The 24,605-nt window shown below is 44.4% G+C and overlaps 1 long non-coding RNA gene across 1 annotated transcript; it reads left to right on the forward strand.

Moving 5' to 3' along the window:
• Nucleotides 1-433: 433 nt before the first annotated feature.
• Nucleotides 434-9,688, forward strand: LOC130360834 (uncharacterized). The gene is made up of 3 exons (XR_008890817.1): nucleotides 434-477; nucleotides 7,858-7,964; nucleotides 8,775-9,688. It is a non-coding gene; the product is annotated as an uncharacterized LOC130360834 (long non-coding RNA).
• Nucleotides 9,689-24,605: the final 14,917 nt, after the last annotated feature.

Genomic DNA, 24,605 nt, shown 5'->3' on the forward strand with positions numbered 1-24,605 from the left:
CAATTTAAATGTCATGCAGCTTAGATACATTTTTGTATTAAAAGTGCATTTTTTAGAGAAATGTTGCTTTGAGGCAAAAGTGATTTGACCTATAATCACAACTGATTGAATTTTTATAACATTTTTGCATGTTTTTACTACATTTTGGCAGTTTCTGCTGCAATTTAAAAAAAATGTGATAAAAATTAGATATTTTTACTGTGATTTGTGCTTTTTTTCCCCAATTTTAGGGAAAACAGCAAAAAAGTAAAACATTTTGCAAAAAATGCAATGCTTGAACAGGGTGCTTGATAAATTGATATTTACTAAATATCCTGATCCCATAGAGGTAGCAGATGGAGATGGTAAGGGAGGGCATCTGGAAGGTGATGATGTCATCTTGTAGTTTATAGGAAGTCAGATCCTATACTGACATCCTGCTCTAAAGCATTAAGCACTGGAGGATTTGGACAGTCAGACTGGTGATCACATGACCAAGTAAGAGTAATGAAACACATGGATGCAGCTATGGTGGAATAAAACAAGGGCGCTGTACTAGTGATAATGAGGGTACATGATATAGGCAAAAAAAAATATCCTCAAGTCCTTCTTTGAAGAGATTATGGTGCTCACGCCATAGCACCGTCTAAACAGCTGATCAGCAGGTGTACCAGAGGACAAGCCATCTATACACAAAGTCTGAATAACCCAATAAACAACATAACACTGTTTTTGTATCTGTTGTATTCTTGGAATTACCTTTTAAGGAACCTGTTAGTGTGCAGGTAAGCATTGCTAAAAAGAATGGACTTTAACCATGCTCGCATTGTAAATGCCAGGTGTGCTGTTTCAAGCAAAATCTCAAAAACATTTGCCTTTTGGGACTTAAGCATACAGCTGACTCAAGAATAGTATCACAAATAAAATAATATCAACCTAAACATTCCTGTGTCTCAAAACAACCTCTACAAACAAAAGAATCGACGTGCATTGTGCAAGCAATTGTGCCTCACCAATAGACAAATTGCATCTCAGTGGGACAATAGTGTGCAGGCAACCGTGCCAAAAACCATGACCCTTCTGTCCTTGTAACCAATGAGCTTCAACAGCAATTAAACAACATGTCTACTGCTATAATATAACAAAAAAAAGACTACAAGAAAAGCTTAAGGGGTTACTCCACTCCCCAGCGTCCGCAAAATTCCACCTCACACTGGAACATTGAGTTCCTGGACGCTGTGTGCGGGGCTTCTGTGTTCAGGCCCGCCCCCTCGTGACGTCACGGCCTGCCCCATCAATGAAGGCCTATGGGAAGGGGCGCGACGGCCGTCACTCCCCCTCCCATAGACTTGGATTGAGGGGGCAGGACGTGACGTCATATGACGGGGCATGAGGTATCGAGGGGGCGGGCGTGAATACGGAAGCACAGCGTCCAGGGACTCAATGTTCCGGTGTGAGGTGGAATTTTGCGGACGCTGGGGAGCGGAGTAACCCTTTAAAAATAAGTACTAAAACAACAACAAGTTAATACGATTTGGATTTAAAATAAAGCCACTGATTAGGTACAGTTACATGTACACAGGGAAGGTCAAATATATTAGAGAATATTTGTATAACCTGGTGCACCTCTCTATGGCTACTTCATTCCCTGCATTCGAGAAATACTTCAAGAATGACCTTTCATATTCACCATAATCAAAAAATATATAGTTCATTGCATCCCAACACTTTTTTGGCCTTACTTATGAATGTTGTGTCGTAGAACATTTTTGAGGTTATCTGAAAGATTATTCAGGACTTGAGCATAACACCCGGGCTGGCTATAGAGCAGATGGAAGGATGTGTGGAATTTCTTTTGGTGCTTTAATGAGAGAACATTGATATATTACAGCAGCGGCTGCCATCGATGTATGCCCCTTATATGTCTTATTATTGTCTGTTTGTAACCTAATAAATAGATACAGACAACAGACGTCACACTAGATCCAAACCTCAGACAAGACTCCAAAATAAATTCAGGTTCCAGACCAGACACTAAAATGTATTAAAACTCAAACCTTATAAATAACCCCAGGGCAAACTCCACAATTACTTTTTTTGTAACTTTGTTTTCAAATAATTTTATACAATAGTAGTAATAACAGAAAGTACCAATAGTTGCATGCAAAGGCAAGTGGGTAAAGCAGTACCCATGGTGCCACGAACAATAAGAACATAAATAACGGTACAATTAAGGCAATGAATAACATGGTCTTAAAAGAACCTCTCCCACACACATACACCCATACACACCTCAGACAAAACACACAAACCAACCAACACAAAAAAAAAAAAAAGAGAGAGAGAGAATAGGAGCAGATAGATCAGATGGAAAGAAAAACACCTAACACCCCACAAAAGGCTCCACCATCGGACAATTAGCAACACTCAGCCCAGGGGCAGAGTCACAGAGACGTAAAGGACCCAGGGTATTTCCCAGAGACGCCAAGCAGTACCACTCAGTGTGGCGGAAGGGGAGCACAAAAGCATCAATCTGATCCCTAGACTAATGGACAGTCAGAAAAGTATGCCATTTAGCTGAGAATTTTTTCGCACAATGTTCCTTATGCCGTTCTGCATCCATTAGCATATGCAAAAGTCGTGAAACACCTGTGGGGTATTAAGGCTCACTTTATTCCTTGTTATGTTCCTCAAGGGGTCTAGTTTCCAAAATGGTATGCCATGTGTTTTTTTTTTTTTTTGCTGTTCTGGCACCATAGGGGCTTCCTAAATGCAACATGCCCCCCAAAAACCATTTCAGAAAAACGTACTCTCTAAAACCCCTTGTCGCTCCTTCGCTTCTGAGCCCTCTACTGCGCCCGCTGAACAATTTACATAGACATATGAGGTATGTGCTTACTCGAGAGAAATGGGATTACACATACAAGTATACATTTTCTCCTTTTACCCCTTGTAAAAATTCAAAAATTGGGTCTACAAGAACATGCGAGTGTAAAAAATTAAGATTTTGAATTTTCTCCTTCACTTTGCTGCTTTTCCTGTGAAACACCTAAAGGGTTAAAACATTTACTGAATGTCATTTTGAATACTTTGGGGGGTGCAGTTTTTATAATGGGGTCATTTATGGGGTATTTCTAATATGAAGACCCTTCAAATCCACTTCAAACCTGAACTGGTCCCTGAAAAATTGTGAAATTTTGTGAAATATTGGAAAATTGCTGCTGAACTTTGAAGACCTCTGGTGTCTTCCAAAAGTAAAAACTCGTCAATTTTATGATGCAAACATAAAGTGGACTTATTGTATATGTGAACCCAAAAAAAATTATTTGGAATATCCATTTTCCTTACAAGCAGAGAGCTTCAAAGTTAGAAAAATGCCAAATTTTTAATTTTTTCATCAAATTTGGGGATTTTTCACCAAGAAAGGATGCAAGTTACCACAAAAATGTAACACTTTGTTAAAGTAGATTATGTCACGAAAAAACAATCTCAGAATCAGAATGATAAGTAAAAGCATTCCAGAGTTCTAAAAGTGACAGTGGTCAGATTTGCAAAAAAGGGCTTCGTCCTAGAGGTGAAAATGGGCAACGTCCTTAAGGGGTTAAATGTCTCCTTTCCTGTGCCCACTAAGTTTTTACATTGCCACCTGAACCCAGTGCCATATAGAAAAAAAATTGCCCCGTTGCAACCCCCCCCCCCCCCCCCCCCCCCCCCGGATTCGCCACTGGCCCTGAGCCCCACCTGCCTCTTACCTCTGCCCGGGATGGCCCCGCTGCTTCCCGCTGCATGGAGCCGGAAGCCAGAGCACTGACAACCGGAGCTCCGCCCACAGGGTGAGACCAATGAGAGAGGGGGGGTGTTGGTCTGCAGGAAAAACCGCGGTGACGCTTTAGCCGCAGCGCATAGGCCCTGAGCCCCAGGAATGTAGGAATTCAAAAAAATCAAACTGCCCTGACATTCGGGGAACCAGGGCTTAGCATTCGGGGAAGGGGCCCCGAATGATTTGACCTAGTGACGCCCCTGATATCAGTAAAACTCCACTTCAATGTGTATGTCCAGAAAGGTCTCAGCTACTGGGTCAATGGCTTCTGTGTTCTAGGGTTGCAATAAATGGCCTCCACCTCCTGGTGATAACCTGAGCCAAGACTAGTTCCTGCCCAGAGTAGACCTTTGCTGATGACACATGGCAGACTGGAAAGACATACAGTATAGTATGTCTTTCCATATGTCTGTGGCTCTTTCAATGAAGGCATATTTAAAATGCCCAAAAAGGGTAAAAACATTGCAGCAGCACTTGGCAACACTGCAGTGCCACCCACACATCCTTCCCAGAAGGACTGCAGGAATGGCAAACAGTACAAGGATAAACAGCGAGCACTGTACGGCTATTGTGTTATTGTTTATAGGCATCTTATAAACAGTGTTACGTTAATAGATGAATTTTAAAATCACTCTTTTTAATGCTTCTCATTTTGCACGCAATTTGCCATAAGGAGTGGTCATGTTAAAGAACCTTTTTTTCTTTTAAATCAACTGGTGGCAGAAAGTTAAACAGATTTGTAAATTACTTCTATTAAAAAATCTTAATCCTTCCTGTACTTATTAGCTTATGAATACTACAGAGGAAATTCTTTTCTTTTTGGAATGCTCTCTGATGACATCACGAGCACAGTTCTCTCTGCTTACGTTATTATAATAATAATGCTTTATTTATTGTTGTCCTTAGTGGGATTTGAACCCAAGTCCCCAGCACTGCAAGGCAGCAGTGCTAACCACTGAGCCACCATGCTGCCCTTTGCATACATCTGCTATGCACAGTTGTTAAAATGGACAGAGATGTCAGCAGAGAGAACTGTGCTCGTGATGTCATCAGTGTTCCTAAAATAAAGGAATTTCCTCTGTAGCATTCAGCAGCTAATAAGTACTGGAAGGATTAAGATTTTTTTAATAGAAGCAATTTACAAATATGTTTATCTTTCTGCCACCAGTTGATTTAAAAGAAAAAAGGTTTTCACCGGAGTACCCCTTTAAGTCTGTATAATGTAGCTGGTGCATTCTGTTTGTGTGTAGTTTAGGTGTGCATAGTCTGGTTGTGTTCTTAGTAGCCATGTGCTATTTGTTCAGGGTAGTTTTCCACCAAGTGTGTGTGTGTGTAGTATTCACTGTGTGCACAGGTGGTCAAAAAGACCACTCTCATAAGTTGTCTATCGTGTGTAAATGAACGTATTTGACTAGGAGTTCAACACTGGACACCATCCTCTAGGTCAGTGGTTTCAAACTGTGGCCCTCCAGATGTTGCAAAACTTCAACTCCCAGCATGCCCGGACAGCCGTTGGCTGTCCGGGCATGCTGGGAGTTGAAGTTTTGCAACATCTGGAGGGCCACAGTTTGAGACCACTAACCTAGGTCCTATGAGCCCACACAGATTGGGGACTCCTGGACATTGCTTATGTGTCGTGGCAGCTCAGTCCTTCCCTTGTTCTTCTCCAAGTTAGCTGTGTTGTGCATGTTCAGGGATGTTACAGGTTAAATTAGTACTCCTGTGGAAAACTTTTTTTTTTTTTTTTTTAAATCAACTGGTGCGAGAAAATTAAACAGATTTGTAAATTAGAAGGAGAACAGAGCAATTCGGCACAGCTTACTTCTGATCCTCTGGACTATATAGCTCAATATCGGGTATGGCGATGAGGTGTGTGTGGTGTTCAGACTGGCGCGTAGTTAAATCCAAACAATTCTTAAAGAAGAAGAAAGAAGCAGTCGGCAACTCACCAGTCCTCGGTTCAGCAAACTTCTTTATTGCACATACTCACAAACTGGGTTGCCCAGGGAGAAGACATGAAGATGGCACAAGCGGGGGGGGGGGGGTACCACAGAGGAACGACAACGTTGTTTCGCACTACATAGTGCTTCAACTGGCCAGTTGAAGCACTATGTAATGCGAAACAACGTTGTCGTCCCTCTGTGGTACCCCCACCCCCCCTTGTGCCATCTTCATGTCTTCTCCCTGGGCAACCCAGTTTGTAAGTATGTGCAATAAAGAAGTTTGCTGAACCGAGGATTGGTGAGTTGCCAACTGCTTCTTTCTTCTTCTTTAAGAATTGTTTAGATTTGTGAATTACTTCTATTAAATCTTAATCCTTCCAATACATTTTAGGGGCTGTATACTACAGTGGAAATGCTTTTCATTTTGGATTTCTCTGGTTTAAATGATTTTAATTGGTTTTTGAGAGCATTTTTAGAACAAGAAATGTTGGCCAAAGAAAACAAAACACGGCCAAAAGAACATTACAAAACAATGTATCATATTCATATAGAATTTGAATCGAACAAACACTCAGTAGTATTATAGGTTTGTCTATCTAAAAAATGGAATCAAAAAATTATAAGGATATTGTATAATACGGTTAAATGATATAAATTAATTTGAGTAAAAGAATTAAAGTTGCATATGATCATAATCACTAAGTATTATGTAATCATACTTATGATGCGTCAGCAAACGAATTGCTGACGCATCATTTTGGATATCTCTGATGTCACGACCATAGTGCTCTCTGCTGACCTCTGCTGTCCATTTTTGGAACTATCCAGAGTAGCATATGTTTGCTATGGGGATTTTCTCCTGCTCTGGACAGTTCCAAAAATGGACAGCAGAGGTCAGCAGAGAGCACTGTGGTCGTGACATCAGAGAAATCCAAAAATAAAAGCATTTCTTCTGTAGTATATAGCCCCTAAAAAGTACTGGAAAGATTAAGATTTTTTAATAGAAGTAATTTACAAATCTGTTTAACTTTCTGGCACCAGTTGATTTTTAAAAAAAAGTTTTCCACGGGAGTACCCCTTTAACCAGCCTCCGTGATTTCCTGAGTATCCCTTTTTTTCTTCATAGAATTCCATGTGTGTCCAGGACAGATGTGGTCAACGTTTATCCAGTGAGACAGTTCTTTAGTTTTTTCATGTCTGTCCATAGTAATAAATGGTGGTTGGTCTTCCAATAACCTCCCTGTTAAAAGTTAGGACAATGTCAGATTCTAATCATTATTCTTATTTAAAGGGGTACTCCAGACAAAAACATCTTATTCCCTATCGAAAGGATAGGGGATAAGATGTCTGATCGCAGGGAGCCCACCGCTGGGACCCCCCGATCTCCCTGCAGCAGCCCGCATTCTATGCATAGCTGCCTCTGCAGTTTTGGAAACCGCCGGGCTTCCGAGACGGGGAAGTGACGTCACGCCACGCCCGCTCCATTCATGTCTATGGGAGGGGGCGTTGGGGCCGTTACGCCCCCTCCCATAGATATGAATGGAGGGGGCATGGCGTGACATCACGTCCCCGTCTCGGAAGCCCAGCAGTTTCCGAAACTGCAGAAGCAGCTACGCATAGAATGTGGGCTGCTGCAGGGAGATCGCAGGGGGTCCCAGCGGCGGGCCCCCCACGATCAGACATCTTATCCCCTATCCTTTCAATAAGATGTTTTTGCCCGGAATACCCATCTAAGATAACAACATAGTCCCAAAGATCCTATGACCAGAAGATTGTTTTTTCTGTCTTGGGGTTCACCTTATAATAACCCTGTTTTCTCCTGTCGGATTCTTTAGACTACACCTTACATAAAACATCATGATAAGACACAAGCAGTGTTGTGATGTCATCCACTGTCAACTCAATAGGGTTCAGGGGCCTTATTGGAATCCATGGGTCCCAGGGCAAATTTGGGACTTGCCCCCAATATTATTCTGGGTTCCCCTCTCCTGCCTAATATCCCCCAATATAGTAATGATATAGCAGTAGATTCCTGCAGTGACTCACAGGTGACGTCTTCTTGGAGTCATTCTCTTTCCTTTTTTATCTCCAAACCGCCATGATGACTTCTTCCAGCCATGACTCTTTTCTGAAGAATGTGCCACAAAACCATCTTAGGCTCCTTCTTTTTCCAACACACAACCCACCTCTGGAAGGTCTACCAATTCATAGTCCCCAAAACGGTAAGTGCACAGGTAAGTAGGTCCCCTGAAATAGGTTTCCAATTATCTATTTCTCCTACAGCAGCTCAGGTAATTCTACCCAGTAGACAGGTGTAGTGCTCCCCCCCCCCAGTAGATAGGTAGGCTCACCATTAGCCAGGTATGCCCCCCCCCCCATTAGGCAGGTCATTTTACACAGTAGGCAGCTGTAGTCCCCATTAGGCAGGTATGTCTCACCAGTACAGGATAGTACAGGCTAGCTGGAGGTGGTAGTCCCTTGGTAGCAAAAGATAGTAGCGTCACATGGCAGGGTGGTTTTGCTAACCCTTGTGATCCCCTGTGAGCCCAACAATCCTTTCGTCAAGTAGATAATACTTGAGCTGTCAGATGCAAGGATATGAATCCTGACACTTGTATAACTTGCAACCAATAAAAACTTGAATGTTCTGTACAGATCCGAACAAAATATAGTCCCTGTAGCACAGAATTGTTGGTTACAAGTTTTTAAACAAATGTGTGAAGAGTTGGTCACTGTCCCTTTAAGAGATGCTTTACAAACAGATATACTGACTGGAAAGTTTTTGGTGTGCTTGTTTCACAGAATATAGTATGAAGTATCCAAATAGAAGGGTCTACATAGGTTGGCATACTGTGGTGTAGATACTTGAACTTTACTCATGGTTTTGCAGCACAGAACCATGCAGAGGATATGCTGAAGAACATTTGTGGACATGTTCAACCACACAGGGCTAACTCCAAACCTAGTTCCTTCAAGAGGTTAGTGGATGCAGAAGGGTTATTGTACATTGATTCTCCTTCTCTGACTAGTAGATCCCTCTTCTTGGAACTGGAACCCCGATACAAGAAGAACGATGTCCTAACACCATGGAATGGAGATGATCTTTTGCGTGAAATTCTCCAAACTCAGTCACTGCAGAGGGCCCTGCTTACTGCACACATGACCCAAATCTGTCTCAAGTTAGATGGTTCTTGCAACTGTAACAGGATTTGAGACTTGCTTGTAGCAGACTTTGGCTTGAACAGACAAAGGAAAGATCTGAACTGAATTTAACTGAAGACATAAATTCATGACCACTGCAAAGTGAAAACGGAAATTTACTTAGGTAAGGCTGTTTGTAACTTTTTGCTTACCCACAAAAGTCGCACAAAAAAGTGCTTAGGCGCATGTGCGAAGGCTCTAAATACCAAGATAAATGTCCCCCTATGGTGATATACGAGGTCTGTCTGGAAAGTATTCAGCCATGTAATATAAAAAATTGTAACATTTATTGAAGAATATACAGCGTACAGCAGCCAAAACATCATTGTTTGCGCATGCGCATTCCATGTCACTCAAACAGCAGCCAAATCATCATTGTTCGCGCATGCACATGCCATGTCACCCGACAGGCAGGCAAAACATCATTATTTGCGCATGCACATTCCATGTCACTCAAACAGCAGCCAAATTATCTTTGTTCGCGCATGCGCATTCCATGTCACCCAAACCGTTTTTGTTAAATCAGCAATGGTTTGATAATTTCTGGACATACCTTGCATAAATGCAGTACAATAAGTTTTGATTTGTGGAATTTGGGTGGTGTATTTTTAGGTAAATGCTGTTTTCTTTTCTTAAATGAGAGTTATACAGAAGAAAAAAGGGAAGAACAAAGCTCTCTATGTGCCGTTACTCCAATAAAAAGATATGTATAGGTGTATTAGACTTTTTTTTGTGCTGCTTACCTGGCTGTGTTGCACTATGAGCACACCTCCATAGTTGGCATTGACACAACAACTGGTGTGTCAGCAGGGTCCCGGGGATCAGCTGTAGTGTTTGACCCCAGACTCCTAGGGAAGTTGCATCTGGCAATATCGACTTGGATTTCTCCACGCGCTCCACCACCGGTAGAATCTCCATTGAGCGGACAGACTCTGGGCGTGTGGGGAGAGTGAGGAGAAGCGAAAGAGAACGCTATGTATGTAGGCGCTCCCAGGAACTTGTAATAATTAATCATTTGAGGAACGGACTTAAAATAAAAAAGATTTATTGTTCAGTTATAGGACAACACATTTCGAGTTGAAAACTTGGACCTGATGAAGTTTTCAACTCGAAATGTGTTGTCCTATAACTGTACAATAAATCTTTTCAATTCAATTCAATTCTCCGGGAGCGCCTACAAACATAGAATCCTCTTTCTCTTCTCCTCACTCTCCCCACACCCCCGGAGTCCGTCCGCTTAGTGGAGATTCTTTTCTTAAATAAAACTCCAAAAACAGTATGTTACAAACGTAATAAAAACAAAAAAATTTAAATAAAAACTTGTAAAAAAAGTTATGAAGAACACTTGTAAAATCTAAGCAATCAACATCCACATTGCAATTCCAATATATAGTAACAAATGAAATCTAGGTAGACCAATAAATATTGCCCGGCCTATATGAGGCCTAGTAAACAGTACATACGTGTATAAGTGTCACACAGTCGCCTTAGTGACACAACAAGCACAAACAAGTCCTGAAATGGAACTTGGCATTCAGTACAAATGGTGCTGACAGTGCAAGGGGTCACACGATGGTAGATCATCTCCAATGTGTATACACTAGCTTAATGGGATGTATGTTATGACAAAGTACAGGTTACCCTGCGTGTCTGCACACCATTTGCAGGATACAGCTTTTTTCTCTGGATTGATGAGTTTCTTTCTGACGTTGCGGGTTTTTCTTACCACGATGAACTGGACACCTGCAAATATTTTTAGGGGAAAAAAAAAAATGTGTCCATAAGGCTGCAGTCACTTAAGACATTTATCTTTTTCTTGAGCCACAGAAAGAAGTGGATTCAAAAAGAATGGTTAAAATAAGGCTGTGTTTTCCAAACAGTGTGCCTCCAGCTGTTGCAAAACTACAACTACCAGCATGCCCGGACAGCCTTCGGCTGTCCGGGCATGCTGGGAGTTGTAGTTTTGCGACAGCTGGAGGCACACTGTTTGGAAAACACTGAAATAATGACAAGATATAAACTTCTCCCCATTTTACTGGATCCACTTCTGGCTTTGGTTTAATAAATGTGGCGGCCGTTTTGGGAAAAAGTCTGATTCTTTGCTAGATATAGGGCACAACTGCAGTTTACAAGTGGCACGTTACTTAGCTGTGCAGATACAGTGATGGGTGCAGATGCAGACCTTAAAGGAGTGTTTCTTTTGGATTTTATTTATTCAATAATTTATTTTATTTATTTATTCATTTTTATTTATTTACTATTTTATTTATTATTTTATGTATTTATTTAGCTCTATTTGCATTTAAAAATTAAAAAGTCTTTTGAAAACATTGTATTTGTGTTTGGTCAGTACATATTCTCAACCTTTGTACCCAGTATCAAAGCTTGCACACTGCATGCACAAGAAGGAAGTTTAAAGGGGTACTCCGGGGATAAGATGCATGATCGCAGGGGTCCCGCCGCTGGGGACCCCCGTGATCTTGCACGCAGAACCCCGTTATAATCAGTCCCCGGACCATGTTCGTTCCGGGTCTGATTACTGGCGATCACGGGGGCTGAAGCATTGTGATGTCACGGCCCCGCCCCTGTGTGACCTCACGCTCCGCCCCCCCAATGCAAGCCTTTTGGAGGGGGCGTGAAAACTTTCATGCCCCCTCCCATAGGCTTGCAATGAGGGGGCGGAGCATGAGGTCACACGGGGGCGGGGCCGTGACGTCACAATGCTCCGGCCCGTGATCGCCAGTAATCAGACCCGGAGCGAACATGCTTCGGGGACTCATTATAACGGGGTGCTGCGTGCAAGATCATGGGGTCCCCAGCAGCGGGACCCCTGCGATCAGGCATCTTATCCCCTATCCTTTGGATAGGGGATAAGATGTCTTAGTGCCAGAGTACCCCTTTAAGGTATGTACAGGTTGTAGGAAAATGAGGAATGGGGCGGACATTCCGCACAGTTCCGGCAGGCACTAGGGTGCTTGGAAATGCACTGTCTCATAGACGGCAATGCAGTTTCGAGCGAAATCTGTAGAAAGACTAGACATGGCTATTTTTTGGCAATTCAAAAAAGAAAAAAAGAGAAGAAAAAACACTCCAAGATGGGGCACACGAAATAATGAAAAATACAATAGTTTATTAATTACACATGATACGCAATACACAGAAACCTTCTAAAATCTATTAAAACATGCCCATAAAGGCATAAAAGAGAGATTTTATAATAAACATAGTAAAGGAAAAGAAAAACATAATAAAGTTAATAAAAAATACCATGTCATCAATGAAAAGATCCAAATTGAGGTATCAAAATGAGGTATGATTTACACATGGACCATAAACAAAGCATATATAAAGAATAACAAGAAAATATATAACAAAAACAAAAAAACTAACAAAAATGTAACAAAAATGTAGCCAGCACCTAAAGCCAATACACAGGTGCACGCTGCTGTGGCAAGTTCAAAACATGTAAAAAAAGAAAATGGCAGCAGCACACTTGGTCAACAAAATGGAGGCTCTTAGCGCACTTTTTGATCAAAACGTCTCCCCCCATCCACCACGCGGTGGTGGCCTCGTATCGGATGGGACCCTAACACTCACTCACCTCAGACTGGGTGACATGTTGGATCCACTAACAATCCAAACCACCTCCTGTGAAATAGGGGAGGGGATGCACGGCTACAGAGGGAGCCACTCCCCCCAAATTGCACAGCAAAAACAAAAAACTAACAGAAATGTAGCCAGTACCTAAACCCAAAACACGGGTGCACGCTGCTGTGGCAAGTACAAAACGTGTAAAAAAAGAAAGAAAGAAAAGAAGAAAAGAAGAAGAAGAAGAGAAGAAGAAGAAAATATATAACACAAACTGAAAATGCCTTCATGATTTATGGGCAAACAAACCCCCCATCACTGCCACCACCCCAAATGTTGGCTATCCCTCTACTATTAATCCATATTTAAAGTGTTATTCCAGGATTTTTTTTTCTTCAGCTTTTGAGTCCATGATGCCAAGTTATAATACTATATAATATATTCTAATACCTCCGTGCGTCACTTTGTCCCATTTTCATGCACAGGGCCCAGACCTGTAAGTGTTGTAGTTCAATACTTTTTATTTTACTACGATATGTAGAAGAAAGATGCTGCACTCACCAATATGTTGAGACATCAATGTTTTATTACATCTTTTGGGATGTTACATGAAGCAGGCAGAAACGAACAGACAATGGGGACGATGCCTGGAGACAGACGTTTTGTGCGGCATCATGCACTTCCTTAGGGCCAATTCAGGTGTGTAGCAAAGAAATGGATGGGGGCAGTTTTTTCACCTCTTGCTGTACCTTTTTTTTTTTTACTGTTGCCTCTGACCTTTTCCAGCATTCCATGCGGCCAGAGACAATTTGTCATTAGTCATATTTTCTCCAGAATACCCCTTTACAATTTTTTTAACATGAGACAAAAGTTTTGACTGGTTAGGGGTCTGAGTGCTGAGACCCCGAACAATCAGTACAACGAGCCAGGAGAGGCATGTAGCTGTGTGCTTCACTCCCTGGCTCGCTACCATCTCTTCCCAGTTGCAAGATATGGAACTGGATGTAGAGCTGGGGAGTGAAGTACTCGCTCAGTCTAATAATCGTAGGTGTCTGAACACCCAGGTATCTGTGACAAAGTTTGGTGAAATGATAAGGACACTTTAAGCATTACAGTCAATGCTCATAGTTATATATTATATTTCCACATGCTTGTCTGGTTATTTTTTGACACATACAATAATGTTCTATATGCCCTTTATTGATTGTAACAGTGGATGCTGTTCACAAAGAAAAAAAGAAAAAGTAAAATAGCTTTTTTATGCATTTTTCCAATACCAAAAACATAAATTAAATGATACCATGTAGTTCCCCAAAAATGATGCAGGGAAAAAGCAAGTCTGTAAATAGATACATAGCCCTAAAAACATGGCTGCCAGAATGTAAGGAGGCAAAAGGTAAATAATCAGCTGGGACAAAGATGATGCTGCAAACGGGCAGGATTATGTTCTGGATGGTATGGGGACCCCTAGTGGTTTCTATAAAAAGAGATACAAAAAAAATTATGAAGTATATTAGAAAGTTTAATGTTTTGCCAATATAAAAAGTTTTTTTTAAGCTGACAATGCCCTTTATGGGGTTAATTTATTAACATATAGCTGTTTAGGCTGTTTTTAGGCTAATGTTGTGTTGTAGTTTTGCAACAGCTGGAGGCACCCTGGCTGGGAAACACTGCTCTAGTATTTTGCACCTATTTAAATAGAAATCTAAATGTACGACCTACCAAACAACCTGCGTCTGCAAACCTGTGTGATTCTGCTGGCTATTACAAGGTATGTACAGGGATATTTTGTTTGCCAGCAGTCCAGCAAGTTATTATAGAATTGTTCCTTCTTGGAAAAAGGAGTAATCCCTTTTTATTTTATTGAAATGCTCTTGTGCTTCCAAAGTATTTTTGCCTGTGTGTAAGAAGCCTAAGCATTGCTGCATACAGAATACTGTCCTTCTGACCCCAGTCTATAATATGTAGCATGATCTAGGGAATACACATCAAGATTTCTGTTTTTAACATACATTTTCTGCATACCTATAAAACTGCAGTCTGTGGAAGTTATACTCAGTCTATAAATAATTTTCTAACCTATTGATTTCTGTGCCTGGAAAAAATTCTGTCAGAAATCAAAGAAATATGGAAAGATTAAAGTATAAACTGGCTGCATTTTTCTCAGAAGTCAAAGATCACAGGGTGTCAGTAGCTGCTGGTATCAGTTAATATCTAGAAGCATTAACATAAGATCATTGAGTTAACCTTGTTAAGTTGGTAAAAAACAAATTCTATTCAAAATGTTTTATTAGTTATATTAGTTTTAAAGTAGCGTAGTCAGGAACATAGCAGATAGTCAGTGGGCAGGTGGCTAAGGAGCAAGGTCAGGTTAAAGAGCAAAGGGTACGATACACGGCAAGGCAATACTCAGAAATGCTTTCTCTCAGGCACTAGGGCAACAAAGATCCAGCAGGGAAGTGTGGGAGGTGGAGGAATATATTAAGTGAGCCACAGGTGTTAATTAATGGGCACACAGGCCCTTTAAATCTCAGAGCTCCGGCGCTCGTGTCTTTGGTGATGGGTACACGCTTCAGAGCAGAGAGGCAGACGAGGAGGCAGGAGGAGCAGGAGGTGAGTGAAGGGCTGGGATTCGCATGCGGATGTGTCCTGTGATGAGAATCCCAGCCCCGCGGGGCAGCAGGAGGAGACGGGGCCATGCGCTTACGGTCAGCGTGTGTGGCCAGAGCGCAAATCCTAACAAGAATGTTCTAAAATTTCTCCAAATCAGCCCAAATTGGCAGTGATACAGTGTAGTGTGACCAAAACAGTGGGCTCATCTGGTTCCTATGGATTTGGCTTTGGGTAAAATCAGGTTTAAACATTTTGCATTCTTTACCGATAAATAAATATTTCCCGGCTCAAGAAATTGTCTCCTACCTGCAGGATAAGGTATAACCTGTTGATCTTGGACCGACAAATGAGACCCCTACCGATCACGAGATCAGATACAAAATGTCCCTCAGTATGAATGGAGCACACAGAATGCAAACGCTGAGCTTGGCAATGCTCAGAAGCCCCATAGAGAATGAATGAATGAAGTATTGTACATACACACATGGTGTGCTTAATTTATTCCAGGGACAATTTTCCCCCCATTCTCAGTATTGGTAGGGATCTCAGAGGTTGGACCCCATTGATCACCTTGTTATTTCCTATCATTAGGATAGGGGGTAACTTCTTGAGATGGGAATACCCCATTAAAGGAGTAATAGAAACAAAGACGTTGCAGGCCAGAGACATGCAAAAACTTAAGATTTATTGGATAAAACTTGCTTCTTGGAGACATACACGGATAAAACCTACCATAGAACAGGAGAAACACCAATTTCAGGTCCTGTGACCCTTCGTTGGAATGATTTCACAAGGGAAATTCACAATTCACTATTTAATCGGTATTCCACTGGTGAGGCAGGGAACAGTCAATTAGAACCTTCATTAACTCCTATCCTGCCTCAGTAGGGAAATCCCTTACATAGTATGACAACTATAAAAATCATGATCATAATAAATAATCCCTAGGGGATAAGGGGATAAGTTATAGATCGTGGGGGGGGGGGGGGGGGGGTTGGTGTCCAATGGGACCTCCTGTGATCTCCTGCATGGCAGCCCAGTAGTCCGCACGAAGGGGGTGTGCCGACCCCCTGCAGGAAGCCACAGCCAACATGTCACCTCCATGTTTCTCTATAGCATACATGGATGGGGAATGTTGGCTTCTGCTTCGTGTGGGGGTCTGCACGCCCCTTTCCTGCAGACTGCTGGGGCGCCGTGCAGGAGATCGCGGAGGGCCCCAGCGGTCAGACCCTCCGCCATCTATAACTTATCTCCTATCCTTTGGACAGCAAAGAGTCATGGACAGAAGCGTTTGATGAGTACCACACTCCTCTGGATTGGTGCTTATACAAGTAGACCATTGCACTCCAAAGAATGAATAACAAGACTTTGGCCAGATATGGTCCTAATGATATCACAGCCCTTTTAGACCCTTGTGTAGATCAAGTTAAAACCATTATTTATTGGTATGCATTAAAAGGATTCAGATAACTATAATTGTGACTACACACTCGTGACAATTAATTATCAATAATGAACAATAAACACAGGCAAGTGAGACCTCATCACACTGATGTAGCAATATGCTGTCTTGCAACTGCGACCATTTGTTTACCATTGTGTGTAAACTGTAGTAATGTCATTTGTCGCTATACTGTTTTGTCAGTGATAATGGTGACAAAGACAGATAAATGCAACTTTCACTAATGATAAGGTATTCACTCACCATAAAAATCAGGTAATTACCACAAACGTAAACACCTCATGTGAATAGTGATTAAAACCAAAGTTACAGTTTTATATCCTCTTGTTCCGACGCGTTTCTCCTCATGATATTGGGGTTTCTTAAGGGACACCTGGGTAATTTGTCCAGTAGCTAAGGACCGATGTCAGAGAGTAAGGCTGACGTGTAAACGTCAAAAACCCCTGCAATCAAGACATCATTGAATGAGCGCGATTGCGTCCAGTGCACGTCCGTGCCCATCAATGCGTCGCCTGTGTTTATTGTTCATTATTGATAACATCAGGTATTAAGGTATCATTTTGGAGGTGTCGTGAGTGTGTAGTCACATTTATAGTTATGAGAATCCTTTTAATGGATACCAATAAATAATGGTTGTAACGTGATCTAAACAAGGGCCTAAAAGGGCTGTAATATCATACTTTAATTAACCTTTTGAGTTATATTTATTGCTTTTTTTTTTTTGCTGCCAGATATGGTCCTAGACAGATGAAAATGTCTTACACCTGCCTGGGTGCTCATACAAATAAACCTTGGCAATCCCAAAAAAATGCATAACCACACTTTGGCCAGATATGGTCCTAGGCAGACCAAAATGTCTTACATATATCTATTGTAACTGGACTGAAAATAGTTACTAAAATACAATTAGATGTAATGCATTTAGATAACCATCTATGAACATGTCATCCCTTCGGTCTTATAAAGGGCCAGTGGCACCAAATGTCTCTGTTTTCAACAAATTCTCTGCATTCAGTTTTTAAGGAACCCTTTCCAGTTGCTATGCAAAGTCGTAGTGTCTCCTGATTTATTTGGCATCGGCCTGGCTAGTTCATTGACCACATCTATTGCCCATCGTGACTTCTGCCTTCCTCTCCCTTTTTTTGCCCATTGCATTGGTACCTTTTTTTTGCCCATTGATTTGGTGTCTTCAGCCCGTTGTCACGATGCCGGCTGGCAGGTAGTGGATCCTCTGTGCCAGAGAGGGATTGGCGTGGACCGTGCTAGTGGACCGGTTCTAAGCCACTACTGGTTTTCACCAGAGCCCGCCGCAAAGCGGGATGGTCTTGCTGCGGCGGTAGTGACCAGGTCGTATCCACTAGCAACGGCTCACCTCTCTGGCTGCTGAAGATAGGCGCGGTACAAGGGAGTAGGCAGAAGCAAGGTCGGACGTAGCAGAAGGTCGGGGCAGGCAGCAAGGATCGTAGTCAGGGGCAACGGCAGAAGGTCTGGAACACAGGCTAGGAACACACACAAGGAACGCTTTCACTGGCACAATGGCAACAAGATCCGGCAAGGGAGTGCAGGGGAAGTGAGGTGATATAGGGAAGTGCACAGGTGAACACACTAATTGGAACCACTGCGCCAATCAGCGGCGCAGTGGCCCTTTAAATCGCAGAGACCCGGCGCGCGCGCGCCCTAGGGAGCGGGGCCGCGCGCGCCGGGACAGAACAGACGGAGAGCGAGTCAGGTAGGGGAGCCGGGGTGCGCATCGCGAGCGGGCGCTACCCGCATCGCGAATCGCATCCCGGCTGGCAGCGGAATCGCAGCGCCCCGGGTCAGAGGACGTGACCGGAGCGCTGCAGCGGGGAGAGTGAAGCGAGCGCTCCGGGGAGGAGCGGGGACCCGGAGCGCTCGGCGTAACAGTACCCCCCCCCTTGGGTCTCCCCCTCTTCTTAGAGCCTGAGAACCTGAGGAGCAGACTTTTGTCTAGGATGTTGTCCTCAGGTTCCCAGGATCTCTCTTCAGGACCACAACCCTCCCAGTCCACTAAAAAAAAATTTTTCCCTCTGACCTTTTTGGCAGCTAGGATTTCTTTGACCGAGAAGATGTCCGAGGAGCCGGAAACAGGAGTGGGAGGAACAGATTTGGGAGAAAAACGGTTGAGGATGAGTGGTTTGAGAAGAGAGACGTGAAAGGCATTAGGGATACGAAGAGAAGGAGGAAGAAGAAGTTTATAAGAGACAGGATTAATTTGACACAAAATTTTGAAAGGACCAAGATAGCGTGGTCCCAACTTGTAGCTAGGGACACGGAAGCGGACATATTTAGCGGAGAGCCATACCTTGTCTCCAGGGGAAAAAACGGGAGGGGCTCTTCTTTTCTTATCCGCGAACTTCTTCATGCGTGATGAAGCCTGTAAGAGAGAATTTTGGGTCTCTCTCCATATGATGGAAAGGTCACGAGAAATTTCATCCACAGCGGGCAGACCAGAGGGCAAGGGAGTAGGGAGGGGGGGAAGAGGGTGACGGCCGTACACCACGAAAAATGGGGATTTGGAGGAAGACTCAGAGACCCTGAAGTTATACGAGAATTCGGCCCATGGGAGGAGATCTGCCCAGTCATCCTGGCGGGAGGAAACAAAATGTCGCAAATAATCACCCAAGATCTGGTTAATTCTTTCTACTTGTCCATTGGACTGAGGATGATATGCAGAAGAAAAATTTAATTTAATCTTGAGTTGTTTACAGAGAGCCCTCCAGAATTTAGACACGAATTGGACGCCTCTATCCGAGACAATCTGCGTAGGCAACCCGTGAAGACGAAAAATGTGTACAAAAAATTGTTTAGCCAACTGAGGCGCAGAAGGAAGACCAGGAAGAGGGATGAAATGTGCCATTTTGGAGAATCGATCAACGACCACCCAAATAACAGTGTTGCCACGGGAAGGGGGTAAATCAGTAATAAAATCCATACCAATCAGAGACCAAGGCCGTTCGGGGACAGGCAGAGGATGAAGAAAACCAGCGGGCTTCTGGCGAGGAGTCTTATCCCGGGCACAGATAGTGCAGGCTCGCACAAAGTCCACAACATCCGTCTCCAGAGTCGGCCACCAATAGAAGCGGGAGATGAGTTGCACAGATTTCTTGATACCCGCATGACCTGCGAGATGGGAGGAGTGACCCCATTTGAGGATTCCGAGGCGTTGGCGAGGAGAAACAAAGGTCTTTCCTGGAGGAGTCTGCCTGATGGAGGCAGGAGAAGTGGAGATCAGGCAGTCAGGTGGAATAATGTGTTGCGGAGAGAGTTCAACTTCTGAGGCATCCGAGGAACGAGAGAGAGCATCGGCCCTAATGTTCTTATCGGCAGGACGAAAGTGAATCTCAAAATTAAATCGGGCAAAGAACAGAGACCACCGGGCCTGGCGAGGATTCAGCCGTTGGGCAGACTGGAGGTAGGAGAGGTTCTTGTGGTCGGTGTAGATAATAACAGGAGAACTTGATCCCTCCAGCAGATGCCTCCATTCCTCAAGTGCTAATTTAATGGCTAGAAGCTCTCGATCCCCGATGGAGTAGTTCCTCTCCGCTGGAGAGAAGGTCCTAGAGAAAAAACCACAAGTGACAGCATGCCCGGAAGAATTTTTTTGTAGAAGAACAGCTCCAGCTCCCACTGAGGAGGCATCAACCTCCAATAGGAAGGGTTTGGAAGGGTCAGGTCTGGAGAGGACGGGAGCCGAAGAAAAGGCAGACTTGAGTCGTTTAAAGGCGTCTTCTGCTTGAGGAGGCCAGGACTTGGGATCAGCATTTTTTTTGGTTAAAGCCACGATAGGAGCCACAATGGTAGAAAAATGTGGAATAAATTGCCTGTAATAATTGGCGAACCCCAAAAAGCGTTGGATAGCACGGAGTCCGGAGGGGCGTGGCCAATCTAAGACGGCAGAAAGTTTGTCTGGATCCATCTGTAGTCCCTGGCCAGAGACCAAATATCCTAGAAAAGGAAGAGATTGGCATTCAAACAGACATTTCTCAATTTTGGCATAGAGTTGGTTGTCACGAAGTCTCTGAAGAACCATACGGACATGCTGGCGGTGTTCTTCTAGATTGGCAGAAAAAATTAGGATATCGTCCAGATATACAACAACACAGGAGTATAACAGATCACGAAAAATTTCATTGACAAAGTCTTGGAAGACGGCAGGGGCGTTGCACAGGCCAAAGGGCATGACCAGATACTCAAAGTGTCCATCTCTGGTGTTAAATGCCGTTTTCCACTCGTCCCCCTCTCTGATGCGGATGAGGTTATAGGCGCCTCTTAAGTCCAATTTAGTAAAGATGTGGGCACCTTGGAGGCGATCAAAGAGTTCAGAGATGAGGGGTAAGGGGTAGCGGTTCTTAACCGTGATTTTATTAAGACCGCGGTAGTCAATGCAAGGACGTAGGGAGCCATCTTTTTTGGACACAAAGAAAAAACCGGCTCCGGCAGGAGAGGAGGATTTACGGATAAAGCCCTTTTTTAGATTCTCCTGGACGTATTCGGACATGGCAAGAGTCTCTGGGGCAGAGAGAGGATAAATTCTGCCCCGGGGTGGAGTAGTGCCCGGGAGGAGGTCGATAGGGCAATCATAAGGCCTGTGAGGAGGTAGAGTCTCAGCTTGTTTTTTGCAGAAAACATCCGCGAAGTCCATATAGGCCTTAGGGAGACCGGTTACTGGAGGAACCACAGAGTTACGGCAAGGGTTACTGGGAACCGGTTTTAGACAGTTCTTGGAACAAGAGGACCCCCAGCTCTTGATCTCCCCAGTGGACCAATCCAGGGTTGGGGAATGAAGTTGAAGCCAGGGAAGTCCAAGGAGAATTTCCGAGGTGCAATTGGGGAGGACCAAAAGTTCAATCCTCTCATGATGAGATCCGATGCTCATAAGAAGGGGCTCCGTGCGGAAACGTATGGTACAGTCCAATCTTTCATTATTTACACAATTGATGTAGAGGGGTCTGGCGAGACTGGTCACGGGGATGTTGAACCTGTTGACGAGAGAGGCCAAAATAAAATTTCCTGCAGATCCAGAGTCCAAGAAGGCCACTGTAGAGAAGGAGAAGGCAGAGGCAGACATCAAGGACTGTCTCATCTTTGTGCGGAGTCAGCGTACGTCTTTCCAGGCGGGGAGGACGGATAGGACAATCCCTCAGGAAGTGTTCGGTACTAGCACAGTACAGGCAGAGGTTCTCCATACGGCGTCGTGTCCTCTCTTGAGGTGTCAGGCGAGACCGGTCGACCCGCATAGCCTCCACGGCGGGAGGCACAGGAACAGATTGCAGGGGACCAGAGGAGAGAGGAGCCGAGGAGAAGAAACGCCTCGTGCGAACAGAGTCCATATCTTGGCGGAGTTCCTGACGCCTTTCGGAAAAACGCATGTCAATGCGAGTGGCTAGGTGAATAAGTTCATGTAGATTAGCAGGAATTTCTCGTGCGGCCAGAACATCTTTAATGTTGCTGGATAGGCCTTTTTTGAAGGTCGCGCAGAGGGCCTCATTATTCCAGGACAATTCTGAAGCAAGAGTACGGAATTGTACGGCATACTCGCCAACGGAAGAATTACCCTGGACCAGGTTCAACAGGGCAGTCTCAGCAGAAGAGGCTCGGGCAGGTTCCTCAAAGACACTTCGGATTTCCGAGAAGAAGGAGTGTACAGAGGCAGTGACGGGGTCATTGCGGTCCCAGAGCGGTGTGGCCCATGACAGGGCTTTTCCGGACAGAAGGCTGACTACGAAAGCCACCTTAGACCTTTCAGTGGGAAACAGGTCCGACATCATCTCCAGATGCAGGGAACATTGGGAAAGAAAGCCACGGCAAAACTTAGAGTCCCCATCAAATTTATCCGGCAAGGATAAGCGTATCCCAGGAGCGGCCACTCGCTGCGGAGGAGGTGCAGGAGCTGGCGGAGGAGATGACTGCTGAAGCTGTGGTAGTAACTGTTGTAGCATAACGGTCAGTTGAGACAGCTGTTGGCCTTGTTGCGCTATCTGTTGTGACTGCTGGGCGACCACCGTGGTGAGGTCAGCGACAACTGGCAGAGGAACTTCAGCGGGATCCATGGCCGGATCTACTGTCACGATGCCGGCTGGCAGGTAGTGGATCCTCTGTGCCAGAGAGGGATTGGCGTGGACCGTGCTAGTGGACCGGTTCTAAGCCACTACTGGTTTTCACCAGAGCCCGCCGCAAAGCGGGATGGTCTTGCTGCGGCGGTAGTGACCAGGTCGTATCCACTAGCAACGGCTCACCTCTCTGGCTGCTGAAGATAGACGCGGTACAAGGGAGTAGGCAGAAGCAAGGTCGGACGTAGCAGAAGGTCGGGGCAGGCAGCAAGGATCGTAGTCAGGGGCAACGGCAGAAGGTCTGGAACACAGGCTAGGAACACACACAAGGAACGCTTTCACTGGCACAATGGCAACAAGATCCGGCAAGGGAGTGCAGGGGAAGTGAGGTGATATAGGGAAGTGCACAGGTGAACACACTAATTGGAACCACTGCGCCAATCAGCGGCGCAGTGGCCCTTTAAATCGCAGAGACCCGGCGCGCGCGCGCCCTAGGGAGCGGGGCCGCGCGCGCCGGGACAGAACAGACGGAGAGCGAGTCAGGTAGGGGAGCCGGGGTGCGCATCGCGAGCGGGCGCTACCCGCATCGCGAATCGCATCCCGGCTGGCAGCGGAATCGCAGCGCCCCGGGTCAGAGGACGTGACCGGAGCGCTGCAGCGGGGAGAGTGAAGCGAGCGCTCCGGGGAGGAGCGGGGACCCGGAGCGCTCGGCGTAACACCCGTCTATGCAGCATCTGGTTGGTGCTTTTGGAGACAAGACCAGGGATGATGACTTGTGAGAAAGTCTACATCTTGAAATGGTGTGAAAAAGTGTGAATAGCTCAAAATCTCTTAGACTTCACTCCCAGCGGTTGAGCCCCACATCAAATCCATTGGCAACTCAGAAGGTCCACTTTATCTCCAGTTACATAGTTACATAGTTACATAGTTAGTACGGTCGAAAAAAGACATATGTCCATCAAGTTCAACCAGGGAATTAAGGGGTAGGGGTGTGGCGCGATATTGGGGAAGGGATGAGATTTTATATTTCTTCATAAGCATTAATCTTATTTTGTTCCAGGAATGTATCTAATCCTGTTTTAAAGCTGTTAATTGTTCCTGCTGTGACCAGTTCCTGAGGTAGACCGTTCCATAAATTCACAGTCCTCACGGTAAAGAAGGCGTGTCGCCCATTGAGACTAAACTTTTTCTTCTCCAGACGGAGGGAGTGCCCCCTCGTCCTTTGGGGGGGTTTAACCTGGAACAGTTTTTCTCCATATTTTTTGTATGGGCCATTAATATACTTATATATGTTTATCATATCCCCCCTTAAACGTCTCTTTTCAAGACTAAACAATTGTAACTCCTTTAATCGCTCCTCATAGCTAAGATGTTCCATGCCCCATATTAGTTTAGTGGCGCGTCTCTGCACCCTTTCCAACTCCGCAGTGTCCCTTTTATGGACAGGTGCCCAAAACTGAACAGCATATTCCAGGTAAGGCCGTACCAATGATTTATAAAGGGGGAGTATTATGTCCCTGTCCCTTGAGTCCATGCCTCTTTTGATACATGACAATATCCTGCCGGCTTTGGAAGCAGCAGCCTGACATTGCATGCTATTCTGTAGTCTGTGATCTACAAGTACACCCAGATCCTTCTCTACCAGTGACTCTGCCAGTTTAATCCCCCCTAAGACATACGATGCATGCAGGTTATTAGTACCCAGATGCATAACTTTACATTTATCCACATTGAACCTCATTTGCCAAGTGGATGCCCAGACACTTAGTCTATCCAAGTCATCTTGTAACTTATGCACATCCTCTATAGACTGTACTGTGCTACAAAGCTTGGTGTCATCTGCAAAGATAGAAACAGAGCTGTTAATACCATCCTCTATATCATTGATAAATAAATTAAACAACAGCGGGCCCAGTACTGAACCTTGG

The sequence above is a fragment of the Hyla sarda genome, chromosome 3 (assembly GCF_029499605.1).
Source record: "Hyla sarda isolate aHylSar1 chromosome 3, aHylSar1.hap1, whole genome shotgun sequence".
Taxonomy (NCBI): Eukaryota; Metazoa; Chordata; class Amphibia; order Anura; family Hylidae; genus Hyla; species Hyla sarda.